The 17,447-nt window shown below is 36.8% G+C and overlaps 1 protein-coding gene across 1 annotated transcript in view; it reads right to left on the bottom strand.

The window, feature by feature from the left end:
* Positions 1-17,447, bottom strand: part of SCFD2 (sec1 family domain containing 2) — a 431,339-nt gene that overhangs the window by 392,274 nt on the left and 21,618 nt on the right. The gene's annotated exons all lie outside the window — the stretch shown is intronic.

The following is a 17,447-nucleotide window of genomic DNA, read 5'->3' as shown; positions in this document are numbered from 1 at the left end:
ACTTTACAAGCCGGAAGAAAGTGGCATGATATATTCAAAGTGCTGAAAAGAAAAAAATTTACAACAAAGAATACTCCATCCATCAAGGCTATCATTCAAAATAGAAGGACAGACAGAGTTTCCCAGACAAACAAAAGCTAAAGGAATTCATCGCCACTAAACTAGCCTTATAAAAAACATTAAAGAGAATTCTTGGAGTAGAAAGGCCATAATCAGGAGTAAGAAAATTAACAAAGGAAAAAAATTCACAGGTCCATACAAACATAATAAAAGTAGTAGATTAATCACTTACCCTGATTCCAAAACCAGACAAAGACACTACAAAAAAAAAAAAAAAAAAGAAAACTACAAGCCAATATCTCTGATGAACCCAGATGCAAACATCCCCAACCAAATATTAGCAAACTGAATCCAACAATGTGTTAAAAAAAAATCATTCACCATGATCAAGTGGGATGGATACCAGAGATGCAAGGGTGGTTCAATAATCACAAATCAATGTGATACATCATATTAACAAAGGAAAGGATAAAAACCATATGATGATTTCAATAGATGCAGAAAAAGTATCTGACAAAGTATAACATCCATTCATAATAAAAACCCTCAACAAAATAAGAAAGGCCATATACAAAAAACCAACAGCTAATACCATATTCATTGGTGAAAAACTGAGCTTTTCCCCTACGATTAGGAACAAGATATAGATGTCTATGTTCAGCACTTTTATTCAACATGGTACTGATAGTTCTAGCCACTGCAATTAGACAATGAAAAGAAAAGGCATCTAAATCGATAAGGAAAGTAAAACTGTCACTATTTGCAGATGACATGATACTCTATATGTAAAACCCTAAAGACTCCACCAAAAAACTACTAGAACTAATGAAAGAATTCAGTAAAGTCATGGATATAAAATTAATACACAGAAATTAGGTGCCTTTCTATACACTAATAATAAAGCAGTAGAAAGATATTAGAAAACAATCCCATTGCCAACTGCACCAAAATAAAATACCTGGGAATAAACTTAACCAAGTAAGTGAAAGACCTGTACTCCAAAAACTATAAAACACTGATGAAGGGTACCTGGCTGGCTCAGTCAGTGGAGGATGCAACTCTTGATCTCAGGGTCATGAGTTCATGCCCCATATTGGGCACAGAACTTACTTAAAATAATAATATTATTCTTAGTTAATAAATTTGTTTAAAGAAAAAACACTGATGAAAGAAATTGAAAACACAAACAAATGGAAACATATTCTATGTTCATGATTTGGGAGAATCAATATTGTTAAAATGTCCATACTACCCAAAGCAATCTACAGATATAATGCAATCCCTATCAAAATAACAACAGCATTTTCACACAGCTAGAATAAATAATCCTAAAATGCGTATGGAAACACAAAAGACCCTGCTCCAATCCCAGATTTCAAGATATACTACAAAGCTGTAATAATCAAAACAGCATGGTGCTCGCATAAAAATAGACACATACATCAATAGAACAGAACAGAGAACCCAGAAATAAACCCACAGTCTTGTGGTCAATTAATCTACAACAAATGAGGCAAGAATATACAATGGGAAAAAGTCTCTTCAACAAATGGTATTGGGAAAACTGGACAGCTACATGCAAAAGAAAAAAACTGGACCACTTTCTTATACCATATACAAAAATAAACTCTAAATGGATTAAAGATCTAAATATGAGACCTGAAACAATAAAATTCCTGGAAGAAAACATAGGCAATAATCTCTTTGACGTCAGCCAAAGGAACATTTTTCTAGATATGTCTCCTTTGGCAAGGGAAACAAAAGCAAAATTAAACTATTGGGACTACAACAAAATAAAAAGCTTTTGCATAATGAAGGAAGCAATCAACAAAATGAAAAGTCAATCTACTAAATAGGATAAGATACTTGCAAATGACATATTCAATCAGGGATTAATATCCAAAATATATAAAGAACTTATACAACTAAACATCATAGAAACAATCCAATTAAAATATGGGCACAGGACATGAATAGACATTTTTCCAAAGAAGATATACAGATGGCCAACAGACACATGAAAAGATGCTCTTTATCACTAATCATCAGAGAAATGCAAATCGAAAACCACAATGAGATACTACCTCGCACCTGTCAGAATGGCTAAAATCAAAACCATAAAAAAATAATAACTATTGGCAAGGATGTGGAGAAACAGGAATCTTCGTGCACTGTTGGTGGGAATGCCAAGTGGTAAAGCCACTATGGAAAACAGTATGGACATTCCTCCAAAATTTAAAAATAGAATTGCCATATGATCCAGTAATTCTGCTACTGGGTAATTATCCAAATAAAATAAAAACACTAATTCAAAAACACACATGTGCTCCTATGTTTTTTGCTGCATTAATATAATAATCAAGTTATGGAAGCAACCCAAGCATCCATCAACAGGTAAATAGATAAGAAAAGGTGGTATATATGTACAACAGAAGACTACTCAGCCAGGTCTTTTTCCTCCTGGTATTTGCCAGGATCAGAGTCTGACCTCCATTTGTGGTCAGAATTTTGGGAATGACTAAGAAATTACACTCATGTATGACATTCACTTCTGGATGACTTGTGAATGATAAATATTATAACTGCATGGGGATACTCAAATGACATCAATTAAAGAACGTTTTGCAAAATATTTTTTATTAAGAGAGGACAATTATTTGTTTAAAACCTGTCTCCAGTGTTTATAGCAGCACTATCAACAATACCCAAGTTATGGAAAGAGCCCAATGCCCATTGACCAATGAATGGATAAAGACATGGTGTATATATATATATATATATATATATATATATATATACACAATGGAATATTACTCAGCCATTGAAAAGAATGAAATCTTTTTGCAATGATGTGGATGGAGCTAGAGAGCATTCTGCAAAGAGAAATAAGTCAGAGAAAAACAAATACCATATGACTTCACTCATGTGTAGAATTAAAACAAATGTACATCGGGGGGAAAAAAGAGAGGCAAACCATGAAACAGACTCTTAACTACAGAGAACAAACTGAGGGTCCCTGGTCGGGAGGTGGGTAGGGAGATGGGTTAAATAGATGATGGGGATTAAGGAGGGCACTTGTGATGAGCACTGAGTATTGTATGTAAGTATGAATCACTAAATTCTACACCGGAAACTAATACATACATTGTATATTATCTAACTGGAATTTAAATTAAAATTTGGAAAGAAAAAAATATTTTTAAAAATTTTTAAAAAGAATACTACTCAGCCATAAGAAAGAATAAATCTTGCCCTTTGCAACAACATAGATGGATGTACAAACTATAATGCTAAGTGAAATAAGTCAGTAAGAGAAAGACAAATACTACATGATTTCACTCATATGTGGAATTTAAAAAACAAAACCAATGAACAAAAACAGAGAGAGAGAGAGAGACATTTTTAAAAAATGGACTCAAATATAGAGAACAAACTGGTGGTAACCAAAGGGGAGTAGGTGGAGGGATGGGCAAAGCCAGTGAAGGGAATTAAGAATACACTTATCATAATGAGCACCAATTAACATACAGAATTGTTGGAATCATTATATTGTACATCTGAAACTAATTTAACACTGTATGTTAATTATACTTGAATAAAGAATGTCCAAAAAAGTAATCATAGACTTAAATGTAAAACATAAACTATAAAACTTTTAGAAAAAAAAATTATAGATAATCTTCAGAATCTAAGGTTAGGCAGAGTTCTTAAACGTGACACCAAAAGCACAATCCATAACAAGAAAACCTGATAAACTGAACTTCATACATTTTCTTTAAGAGTATATGCAGATGGGAGGGGAGCTAAGATAGTGGCATAGTAGGAGGACCTTAGGCAAGTCTTGCCCCTGGAACACAACTAGAGCCCTGAGTGTACTGCTCTACACCTGGAGAGAAGGCACTCGAGCAACCCAGGGACAGACAGCACCATCTGAGGATTACCTAAAGTGCATAGGAAGAGACTGTTTGCTCTTCTTGGAATGCATCTGTGAGAGGTGGGATTCACAGAGATGCCTCCTCAGGGACAAAAGAGCTGGTGGGCACCATTTCCCTCCCTGCCCCTCAAGCATAGGCACAGAGACACCTGCTGAGGGCATCTCGGCCCCAACACTGGCTGCCTAACCTGCTTGCTCCAAGTTCCACACCCTGCACTCTGGCATAACTGTCCTTCTCGGTCAAACCTGTATCAGTCCCAGTACAGTGGGACCCTCCACCAGAAGTCCAATGAAGCTCCCTGCCACACCAGGTCCCTAGAGTTTGGAGTTTTGAAAGTCAGCAGGCTTGGCTGAGACAGAGTCTGGAGGGCACTGAGCTGCTCCTGGAGAGAAGGCAGGCAAACAACCTAGAGACAGACAGTGTGAAAATGGCGATCTGAAAAATGCCTGGGATGCACAGTGGGGGAGATTGTTCACTCTTCTGGGAGTGCTTCTCTGAGAGGAACAAGCACAGAGACCCTTCTCTGGGGAAAAAGAAGCTGGCTGGCACCACTGCCCTCCCCTACCCCTCAGCATAAACCAACTTCAGTAAACAGCACAGTGCCAACACTGGCTGCCTAACTTGCTTACACTAAGTCCCACCCAACTCCACCCCCATGCTCTGCTGGTACTGCTTTTCTTGGGCAACTGTGCCTAAGAACCAGCACAGCTGTCCCCTTCCCTAGAAGACCAGCAGAAACCCCCACCAAACCACATATTATGACTAGAGATTTCTGCAAGGCTTCAGTTCTAGTGGAAGTAGAATCAGGTCCCATTTAACAAGCAGAGCAGAGCACACATAGTTAAAACTCGCCACATTCTGGCCAACGTCCAAACACTGCCCACTGCATGCAAGGAGAGCCTCTACACATGACTGTCTTGAAAGATAGAACAGCCAAAATATAACAGGAGAGCACACTCAGCACACACCAGAGACACTCCCTGAAGTGCCAGACCCTGGACACTCTTCATAAGAAGAAGACCTCTTCTTCATAAGGTCATTACACTTAGGAGCAGGAAACATAACAGGATTTTCTAAGACAGAGAGGAAAACAAAATACCAAGACAGAGGAATTCATCTAAAATGAAAGAATAAGATAAGGTCACAGCTAGAGATCTAATTGAAACAGATATAAGAAATATGCCTGCTGGAGAATTTAAAGCAACAATCATAAGGATACTTGCTGGACTAGAGAAAAACATGGAAGATTTCAGGGAGGCCCTTACTGCAGAGATAAAAGAGTTATAAAACAATCAGTTAGAAATGAAAAAATGCAATAATAGAGATTCAAAATAGACTGGATGTAAAGACAACAAAATGGAAGAAGCAAAGGAAAGAATAAGTGATATTGAAGAGAGAATTGTGGAAAATAATGAAGCTGAACAAAGAGAAAGAATTACAGAACACAAGATAGACTTAGGGAACTCAATGACTCCATCAAATGTAATAACATTCATATCATAGGAGTACCAGATGAAGAGAGAGAAAAGGGGGCAGAAAATTGAGGAAATACATCGTTGAAAACTTCCCTACTTCAGGGAAGGAAACCAACATCCAGATCTGGAAGACACAGAGAACACCCATCAAAATCAACAAAAGCAGGCCAACACCAAGACACATTGTAATGAAATTTGCAAAATATGGTGATAAAGAAAAAATCCTAAAAGCAGCAAGAAGTCTCTGACTTACAAGGGAAGACCCATAAGGCCAGCTGCAGATCTCTCCACAGAAACTTAGCAAGCCTGAAGAGAGTGAAATGGGGGAAATGTGCAGCCAAGAATACTCTAACCAGTAAGGCTGTCATTTCGAATAGGAAGACAGATAAGGAATGTTCCAGACAAACAAAAACTAGAGAAGTTCGTGACAACTAAACCAGCCCTGCACGAAATATTAAATGGCACTCTTTATAATTATTTTTTATTATATTATGTTAGTCACCATACGGTCCATCCCCGGTTTCCGATATAAGGCTCAATGATTCATTAGTTGTGTATAACACCCAGTGCACCATGCAATACGTGCCCTCCTTACTACCCATCACCAGTCTATCCCATTCCCCCACCCCCCTCCCCTCTGTAGCCCTCAGTTTGTTTCTCAGAGTCCATAGTCTCTCATGTTTCATTCCCCCTTCTGATTACCCCCCCCTTTCTTTATCCCTTTCTTCCCCTACTGATCATTCTAGTTCTTATGTTCCATAGATGAGAGAAATCATATGATAGTTGTCTTTCTCTGCTTGACTTATTTCACTTAGCATTATCTCCTCCAGTGCCTAAATGGCACTCTTTAAGTAGGAAAGAAAGACCAAAAGCAAGAAAGGCTAGAAAGGAACAGAAAAAAAAAAAAAATCTCCAGAAACAGTAATAAAACATGTAATAAAATGGCACTAAATACATATCTATCAATAATTACTCTGAATGTAAATGGACTAAACACACCAATCAAAAGATATAGGATGTCAAAATGGATACAAAAAACAAGACCCATCTATATGCTGCCTACAAGAGACTCATTTTAGACCTAAAAACACCTGCATATTGAAAGTGAGGGGATGAAGAAACATTTATCAGGCAAATGGACGTCAAAAGAAAGCCAGAGTAGTAATACTTACATCAGACAAACTAGATTTTAAACTAAAGACTGTAACAAGAGATTTTTAAAAAAGATACTGTATCATAATAAAGGGGACTCTCCAACAAGAATATCTAACAATTGTAATATTTACACTCCAACCATGGGACCACCAAAATACAAAAAACAATTAATAAAACCATAAAGAATCTCATTGATGATAATACAATAATAGTCGGGGACTTTAACATCCTACTTACAGCAATGGACAGATCATCTAAGCAGAAGATCAACAAGGAAACAAAAGCTTTGAATGACACACTGTACCAGATGGAGTCAATAGATATATGCCGAACATTTCATCCTAAAGCAGCAGAATACACATTCTTTTCAAGTGCACATGGGACATTCTCTAGAATAGATCACGTACTGGCTTAGGCCTCAACAAGTACAAAAAGATTGAGATCATACCAAACATACTTTCTATTCACAATGCTATGAAACTAGAAGTCAACCACAAAAAAATAAATAAATAAATAAAAATTAGAAAGACCACAAATACAGGTAGGTTAAACAACACGCAACTAAAGAATGAATGGATCAACCAGGAAATCAAGGAAGAAATTAAAACATACATAGAAGCATATGAAAATGAACACACAACAGACCAAAATGTTTGGGATGCAGCAAAAGCAGTCCTAAGTAAACAGCAATACAGGCCTACCTTAAGAAACAAGAAAAATCTCAAACAACCCAACCTTACACCCAAAGGAGCTAGAAAAAGAAAAACAAACAAAGGCTAAAGCCAGCAGAAGCAGCTAACTTCTTTCTTAGAGCAGAAATAAATGATATAGAAACTAAAAAACAATAGAACAGATCCATGAAACCAGGAGTTGGTTTATTTTTTGAAAAAAAAATAATAAAATTGATAAACACTTCCCCATACTTAAAAAAAAGAAGAAAGGGCCCAAACAATTAAGTCACAAATGAGAGAGGAGAAGTAACAACCAACACCGTAATAATACAAACAATTAAAAGTGAATATTATGAAAAGCGATATACCAACAAATTGGACGACTGGAAGAAATGGATAAATTCCTAGAAACAGGAACCACCGAAACTGAAACAGAAGAAATAAAAAACTTGAACAGACTAATAACCAGCAAAGAAATTGAATCAGTAATCAAAAATCTCCCAACAAACAGAAGTCGAGGGCCGGATGGGTTCACAGATGAATTCTACCAAACATTTAAAGAAAAGTTAACACTTATTGTTCTCAAACTGTTCCAAAAAATAGAAATGAAATTTTCCAAACTCATTCTATGAGGCTAGCATTACCCTGATTGTAAAACCAGACAAAGATTCCACTAAAAAAGAGAATTACAGGCCAATATCCCTGATGAACATGGATGCAGAAACTCAACAGAATACTAAAAAAACAAATCCGAAAATACATTTAAAAAATCATTCACCACAATCAAGTGGGATTTATTCCTGGGCTGCAAGGGTGGTTTGATATTTGCAAATCAATCAGCATGATACACCAGATTAATAAAAGAAAGGATAAGAACTCTATAATCCTTCCAATAGATGCAGAAAAAGCATTTGACAAAATACAACATCCATTCATGAAAAAAGTCCTCAAGAAAGTATGGATAGAGGAAACATACCTCAAAATAATAAAGGCCATATGTGAAAAACCCACAGCTAATATCATTCTCAATGAGGAAAAACAGAGCTTTTCCTCTATGGGTAGGAAAAAGATAGGGATGCCCACTCTCATCACTGCTATTTAAAGTAGTACTGGAAGTCCTAGCCTCACCAATTAAACAATAAAGAAATAAAAGGCATCCAAATCAGCAAGGAAGAATTCAAACTTCCACTATTTGCAGATGATATGACACTCTATGTAGAAAACCCAAAACAGTCCACCAAAAAAATTGTTAGAACTGATACATGAATTCAGCAAAGTCACAGAATACAAAACCAACATAGAGAAATCTGTTGCATTTCTTCACACCAGTAATAAAGAAGCAGAAAGAGAAAACAAGGAATCAATCCTATTTACAAACGCACCAGAAACCATAAGATACCTAGGAATAAACCTAACCAAAGAGATAAAAGATCTGTATTTTGAAAACTATAAAACGCTCATGAAAGAAATTGAAGATGATACAAAGAAATGGAAAAACATTCCATGCTCATAGATTGGAAGAACAAATATTGTTAAGATGTCTATACTGCCCAAAGCAATCTACACATTTAATGTAATCCCTCTCAAAACACCATCAGCATTTTTCACAGAGCTAAAACAAATAATCCTAAAATTTGCACGGAACCAGAAAAGACCCTGAATAGCCAAAGCAATCCTGAAAAAAGAAAAAGCTGGAGGCATCATAATTCCAGACTTCAAGTTATATTACAAAGTTGTAGTGATCAAGACAATATGTTACTGGCTCAAAAACAGGCACATAGGTCACTGGAACAGAACAGAGAACCCAGAAATGGACCCACAACTAATCTTCAACAATCTTCAACAAAGCAGGAAAGAATATCCAATGGAAAAAAGACAGCCTCTTCACCAAATGGTGTTGGGAAAATTGGACAGCGACATGCAGAAGAATGAAACTGGACCACTTTCTTACACCATACACAAAAATAAATTCAAAATGGATTTAAAGACCTAAATGTGAGACAGGAAACCATTAAAATCCTAGAGAAGAACACAGGCAGCAACCTCTTTGATGTCGGCCATATTAAGTTCTTGCTAGATATGTTTCCTGAGACAAGGAAAACAAAACCAAAAATGAACTACTGGGACTTCACCAAGAGAAAAACTTCAGCACAGTAAAAGAAACAATCAATAAAACTAAAAGGCAACCTACAGAACGAGAGAAGATATTTGCAAGTGATATATCTGATAAATGGTTAGTATCCAAAATATATAAAGAACTTACAATATTCAACACCCAAAAAACAAATAATCCAGTTTAAAAATGGGCAAAAGACATGAATAGACATTTTTCCAAAGAAGACTTATAGTTGGCTAACAGACACATGAAAAGATGCTCAACATCACTCATCATCATGGAAATACAAATCAAAACTATAGTGAACTACCACCTCGCACCAGTCATAATGGCTAAAATTAACAACACAAGAAACAACACGTGTTGGAAAGGATGTGAAGGGGAACCCTCTTGCACTGTAGGAATGCAAACTGGTGCAGCCACTCTGGAAAACAGTATGGAGGTTCCTCAAAAAGTTAAAAGTAGAACTACCCTACAATCCAGCAATTGCACCACTAGGTATTTACCCAACGGACACAAAAATACTAATTCAAAGGGATACATGCTCCCTGATATTTATAGCAGCATTATCAGCAGTAGCCAAAATTATGGTAAGAACCCAAATGTCCATCAACTGATGAATGGATAAAGAGGATGTGGTGTGTATATATTTATACATATATGGTCACACACATGAAATATTACTCAGCCATCAAAAAGAATGAAATCTTACCATTTGCAATGATGTGGATGGAGCTAAAGAGTATTATGCTAAGCTAATAAATAAGTCAGTCAGAGAAAGACAAATACCATATGATTTCACTCATCTGTGGAATTTAAGAAACAAAACAAATTAACATAAGGGGAAAAAAGGGAAAGAAACACAAACCAAGAAACAGACTCTCAACTATACAGAACAAACTGAGGATTGCTGGAGGGGAGGTTTGGGGATAAATAGCTGATGGGTAGTAAGGAGGGCAGTTATTGTGATGAGCTCTGGGTGGTTTATATAAGTGATGAATCACTAAATTCTACACCTGAAACTAATATACTGTATGTTAACTAATTGGAATTTATTTTTTTTAAGATTTTCATTTATTTCTCAGAGAGGGGGAGAGAGAGAGAACAAGCACAAGCAGGGGGAGCGGCAGGCAGAGGGAGAAAGAAGCAGGCTACCTGCTAAGCAAGGAGCCCAATGTGGGACTCGATACCAGGACCCAGGGACTGTGACCTGAGCCAAACGCAGATGCTTAACCAACTGAGCCACCCAGGCATTCCAAATAACTGGAATTTAAATAAAAACTTGGAAAGAAGAAAAACCTATATCTTTTTATTAATTATACTATTATATGTAATATGATAGAAATATAGAGAGAAAAATACAGTACTTTGATTACTTGTCAAAAAAATAGAGAATATGCAGACGGAACAGAAGTACAGGAAAAGATGTTCAACATCATTAGTCACGAGGGGAAAACAAATTAACATCACAAGTTATCTTTGAACAACTAATCCTTTCCTTAGAATGGAATGTTCTAGATCTATATACCTACAAGGCTTATAATTTATTTCCCTGAAGTCTCTGTTTGAAAGACATCTCAGAAAGACCTTTTCTATGTCCTCCATACACTTCCTCACCACCCCAAATCCTTAGTCGCTCTTGATCCCCTTGCCTTGCTTTATTTGCTTCATAGCACTTATCCCTGGCTGACACCATATATCCACTTGTTTATCCATTTGTTGTCTCCCCCCTCTTAGAAAAAATTCCATGACAACAGAGATCTTGTCTTCATAAGTGCCTATCACACAGTAATCAATTAATAAACATTGTAAATAAACTACAACACACATTTACATGCTTAGACAATTCACTTTCCTATTTTCATCTATGATGAACTTCCTCAATTTTTACCCAAATGAGCTTCCTCGATTTCAGACCTCTCCTGCCTTGGACCCCAAAATGCCTTCTTTATGCTAAAACCATCTCATTCTTATTTTCTTCTTCCTAGAAGAAGGGCAACTACCCCTACCCTGTTGATCCCAGCCACCCTACCACCAGTCACTATCCCTGTGTGACATGGTCATTAGAAGGCAAAAGTAAAAGAAAAGAAAGGTACCCTCAGGCAAGAATACCAGCCGGCAACAGAGTAGAGAAGCTGTAGCCAGAAGTGTAGGAAAGTTCTGCCATGCTACTGAATACACTCTAGTCTATACAACCTAAGATTTAGAAGCACCCCAATAATGGCTGTGATTGGTTAACTCATGAGGAGTTAGGTGTTTTGACTTGTCGACTTTTGCTTGGCAGTAAACATCAACCTAATCAGGAATTTGTCATTCAAATGTAATCAGTCTTTCCATTCCTCCTTCTCTGTTTTAACTGACTTCAGAGAATTCTTAGCTTTTTCTAAAGGAGACATAGTTTCCATTTAAATTATGGATTGCAAGACCACAATGACCCAGAGTTCAGTGTTCTCACAACACAGAGACCACAAAGCCACTTTAAATTTTTCAATATGAAAAAGATTCTGGGGATTGCCTGCACATTCCTTAACTAACAGATACCATGACAGAGTTGCAATATGTCAGCAATTATAGAAAAATAATTTCTACCTTCAAAAATTCTTTTTTTAAAATACACATTAAAACAGAAGAATTCTCAAAAACATAACTACTAAACATAATTCTTTATCAAGAAATATAACTTAAATGTCTCTGGTATATTAAATTATTTAACTATTTCTTAGGAGATACATTTATCCTCTCATTTTCAGAAAAGAACCGTGCTTTATTTCACCCCACTATCTACAAATTTTTCATTAATTCTTTTTTCTAAACCTGTAACTAAGACCAGATGATCTTTAGAATTCCCCAAAAGAAGTTAAATATAGCAAGTTGTATGCTAAGAAGAGGTAGGTCTTTCTCCTAGTCAATCTGCAATGTTTACTTGAACAGTTTATTGTGTTTGGGGGGGGGGAGTGTTTGTCTTTGTTTTAAAAGTAGGCTCCATGCCCAATGTGGGGCTTGAATTCACGACACTGAGATCAAGAGTCAGATGCTCTACCAACTGAGCCAGCCAGGCACCCTGAATAGTGTTTTTTCGTAACATTTATTTTTTGGTACAGGCTAAGGAGATGCCCATAGTCTGTCCCAGTGCCTAGGTCATTCACAACACTGCTATGTGGTAACACAACCTCTTGTGTGCTGGCTCTCCACCTCAACCTCGACACTAAATATACTTTACATAATATTCACATACAAGTTCAGTCATTCTATCTGAAGGTAAACTTAAAATCAGACTAGTACCGCTGCCTCTGCTCTAAGAAAAATTACCTTTACTCCCTCTGAAAATGTGGTCTCTAATAGTAATATTTAATTGGTACTTGCAAACCAAGGAAAGAGGAGATAAACGTATGGCTATTAAGAGGTGATTTAACAATTTTTGACTTAAAGGGCCTAGTGAATTTGATATACATCATTATCACGTTATTTGACATTGCAAAAGTTAACAACGAATTGGCTCATCATTGCTTAGGCTGAAACCACTGTGTCATTTGTCTCTTATTCCATAAAATCTACTCCATTTTTTTCATTGTTGTATAGTCTAGGGAAAAAAATCCCTACCTCCAAAATAAAAACTAACAAGAAAACGGGACTTAAAATATTGCTTTTTATAAACTAGAATACCAACTATTTCCAAATTTATGGTTTATTTATACATCCATTCAAGTAAGCATGTATCAGAGTCACAATACATTGGAAAAGAAATATGCCCTGGAATTAAAAAATAATTTTGTTAAATGACCTAATTCAATCACTTAGGGAAACTTGGGCTTAGGGCAAGTTACTTAAGTCTCTTTCTTAAAACTTCTATTGAAATAAAAAATAATAATAATATCCACCTTGTAGAGCTGCTTTCAGAATTGTTAAAAGAAAAACTACAGGCCCAAAATGGCATCACTTAGGTTAATGTCTTAAGTCGGTAAATCAAGACTTAATACCAAACTTAACTGCAGTTCCAACCCCTCAGAAATATAACCTTTAATCAGTCAACATGGAAATTTCCTAGTGAGCACTAGGAAATACTGACAGACCTCTTCTTTTCCCCTTAGGAGGGTGACCTCACCTAAATCAATGGATTCTTTGCTAATAATTTCCTTTTCCTACTCCCTCTCTACCTTTTAAAATCTTTCCTTTTCTATAGCCCTTTGGAGCTCCCCTCCACTTGCTAGACAGGATGTTGCCCAATTCATGAATCCATAATAAAATCAATAGTTCTTTAAAGGGTGCCTCGGTGGCTTAATCGGTTAAGAGTCCAACTCTTAATTTCAGCTCACATCATGATCTCCTGATCACAGAGTTGTGAGATCAAGCCCCGCATCAGGCTCCAAGCTGGGTGTGGAGCCTGCTTAAGATTCTCTCTCACACCCTCTCCCTCTGCCCCTCGTGCCTTAAAAAATAGTTCTTTAAAATTTACTTATTGAAGTTTTGCTATTTAACAGAATTAAGTGAAATAACACATTTTAAAATACCTAGCATAATGCCTAACAAAATTCATGCCCTCAGTGTTACCCTCCTTCCTTCTCAGTGACCTAGACAATGAGGTAAATTTGGAGTAAAGTACAAAGAAGAAACTAAAAGGAAGAAATAAAATAGATTAGATAGATATCAATCAACAATGCTAGACAGTGGCTTAAGTGCTAAAGTTAAGTAGATAAGGCTTTTCATGGATTGACATAATCATTTTTAAACTTGGTCTCAACCTATTATTAAGACTTATTCATAGGGTGCCTGGGTGGCTCAGTCAGTTAGGAGTCTGCCTTTGGCTCAGGTCATGATCTCCAGGTCCTGGGATCGAGTCCCATGTCAGGCTCCCTGCTCAGCAGGGAGTCTGCTTCTCCCTTTGCCTCTGCCTGTGTGTACTCTCTCCCTCTCTCTCACAATACTTAAAAAAAAAAAAAAAAGACATTCATTTATTCATTTTTTATTCAATTTACTAATACCTCTTAAGAGTTCCAGCACAGTTACTACCTTCAAGGAATTTACAATCTACTAGGGGAGACAGAACATGTAACAAATAATTACAGTGCAGGGTTTTGGAATTTTTTTAAAGATTTTATTTATTTATTTGATAGAAATAAAGAACACAAGCAGGGGGAGTGTCAGACAGAGGGAGAGAGAAAAGCAGTTTCCCTGCTGAGCAGGGAACCCCATGCAAGACTTGATCTCGGGACCCTGGGATCATGACCTGAGCTGAAGGCAGACACTTAACCGACTGAGCCACCCAGGCTCCCCGGGTTTTGGCATTTTAATAAGAAGTTTTAAAGGAAAGGATGGTTTGTTGAGGAGGGAAGACAACGTAGAAGGAGAAAAGCATCGCAGAGGTTCCAAAATAAGAGACAGCTACTTTCCTCCCTAGGAGCACAGAATCCCATCTTAAATTAGCTTAAGAAGAAAATAGTGATTTTATTTACATCTAGTTTCTATTTATTTTTAATAGGAAATACATTCACAGGATTGAAAATTCAAAGCACACAAACTGGTATACAGAGTAGGATATGTCCCTCCTTCCTCGGTCTTTATTCATTTCTCTAACTCCTCGGTGTGCCCCCAGACCACAGCATCAGTCTACAGAGATAGCCAGCATCATCAGTTCCCTATACATGTGTATATTTCACCCTTTTGTACAAATAGGCATGTTATGCCTCAAGTTTTTTCATTTGAAATATGTCATCAAGCTCACTGCTTATCAGTATATAAACAACTTCGTTCTTCATTCTATTTCAACAGATATTTGAAATTCCATCACATGTGTAACACAATTTACTGAACTGACAGTGCAATCATTTCCATTTGCAATTACAAATTAGTGATGAATGAATGTAATATATCATTCTACATGTGTGCAGAATACATCCATGAAAGAAGTCCTACAAGTAGAATTGCCTGGCCAATTTTGCTATGTTTTGCCAAAACAATGAGAGCATTTCATATATTCAATAATTAGAATCTAGACATCTGCAAACTAATCTCTCCTATGCTCGGATTTGGCTTCACCCTCTCTTAATTCAGCAGCCTCATTCCATACACGGATCCTGCCCTTATCACTTCAACAAATATCCCTTGAGTGCCAGGTATCGTTCTAGGCACTGGGGACATCACAGTGAATAAAACAGACAAATATCCCTCCTCTGGGGGAACTTTCTAGCAGTGGGTTTTCTTTATAGCCCTTTAGGAAAGGAAGACACAAAAATACAACATAAATACATATATTAGAAAGTGCAAAGGAGAAAATCAGTAAAACAGGGAAGGGAAATAGGAAGTGCTAAGATGGGAGAAAGACCTGAAGGCATATGGGGAGATTTGGGAGAAGTGGGCACTGGACTGAGCAGAACCAGCAGTGATGTGGGTGCTGGGTTAGGCCAGAGTCAGGGGCAGCAAGCCAGACATAGCAAATGCAGCTGGGGCATCAGGTGTAGTGTACTCGTGGAACGGAAAGAGTAATAAGCTAGAGAGAATGGAGCCTGGGCGAGAATAGAAACCCATTTCAACAGAAGGAAAACATAAGAACAGAAAAGATTCTGTCTCCTTCTTGGACAAAAGATTCCACGTAATCCAGGGACCAATGGACAAGGACTGGAAAGCCAAGTTATAATGCATTTAAAGTTATCAATTTCTCATTGCATTGGCAGTAACTTTAATTGCTAGGATTATACACTGCCTTTTATAAAAATTATATTAGCAGTAAATTTTGATTATCAAGGATTATATCATAGTTAGAGGCTTGCTTTCTAAAGATTATCCCATTGTAGGCACATTGTTTATTGCCAAGCACTCATCTGTTTTCATTTTAGTACTAATTTTTTTATCCTCACATTCCTTTCCCTGAGAAGTTTTGGGGGGTGCTGTAGGAGGTAGTAGTGTTTGTTATTATCTTGATGGAAGTACAGTTTATACTACAAAAGTTGTAATTTATTTCAATTCCCCTTTTGCAGAGAAATTGATTGGCACAATTCTCTCAGTATTCCAAGCAATTGTAAAGAAACTACCTAATTTTTTTCTTTATTGCTTTATTTTTTTATAATCATATTTTTTAATTATATTATGTTAGTCACCATACGATACATCCCTGGTTTTTGATGTAAAGTTTGATGATTCATTAGTTGCGTATAAAACCTTTATTTGCTTGTCACTTTCTCACCACCTATCTCTCCAACCTGACTCCTAGTCCTCCTATGTCACCAAACCTGCTCTCGTGAACGTTTTCTTTATTCAGATCCTGCTAGAATTCATCAATACCTTTGACATTTATGACCACACCCTCATACTTCGATGGCTCTCAAAACTCATATTCTATGACAATACTCACAAATAAGAAGAAAAGGCATCCAATGAAAGTAAAGACTGGGGGGTTAATATATACATATATTAATATAAATATTATATATATATATTAGTATAAATGTTATATATATTAATATAAATGTTATATATATATATAAAATACACACACACACAAATGAATTTGATTGTAAGTGCTCAGAAGCAGAGCTGAGTTATAGCAAGGACTCAGTTAGGAAGAACTTTTATTGGGCGCCTGGGTGGCTCAGTCGGTTAATCGGCAGCCTTTGGGTCAGGTCATCATCCCAGGATCCCAGGATCCCAGGATCGAGTCCCACATCAGTCTCCCTGCTCAGCGGGGAGTCTCCTTCTCCCTCTGCCCCTTACCCCGCTTGTGCTTGCTCTCTCTCTCTCTCTCTCAAATAAATAAATAAAATCTTTAAAAAAAATTAAAATTTTTTTTAAAAAGGAAGAATTTTTATTTTAAAAACCAAGAGCCTTGGAGGAAGTCATTTAGGCCAATGCCCTTATTTTATAGATGAAATAATGAGGTACAGAAAAGATATCAGTTAGGATGCCTTCGATTGCAAGTAATAGAAAAGAGACTCGATTTGGCTTGAACAATGAGGAAGTATACTCTCCTACATAACATGGGATCCAGGCATATTATCCCATCACTGCTCTCCCCTGGGGCACCTGTGGCCATGCCACCTTCCAC

The sequence above is a fragment of the Ursus maritimus genome, unplaced genomic scaffold (assembly GCF_017311325.1).
Source record: "Ursus maritimus isolate PB19 unplaced genomic scaffold, ASM1731132v1 scaffold_8, whole genome shotgun sequence".
Taxonomy (NCBI): domain Eukaryota; kingdom Metazoa; phylum Chordata; class Mammalia; order Carnivora; family Ursidae; genus Ursus; species Ursus maritimus.
This window is presented reverse-complemented; position numbering and strand designations above follow the sequence as displayed.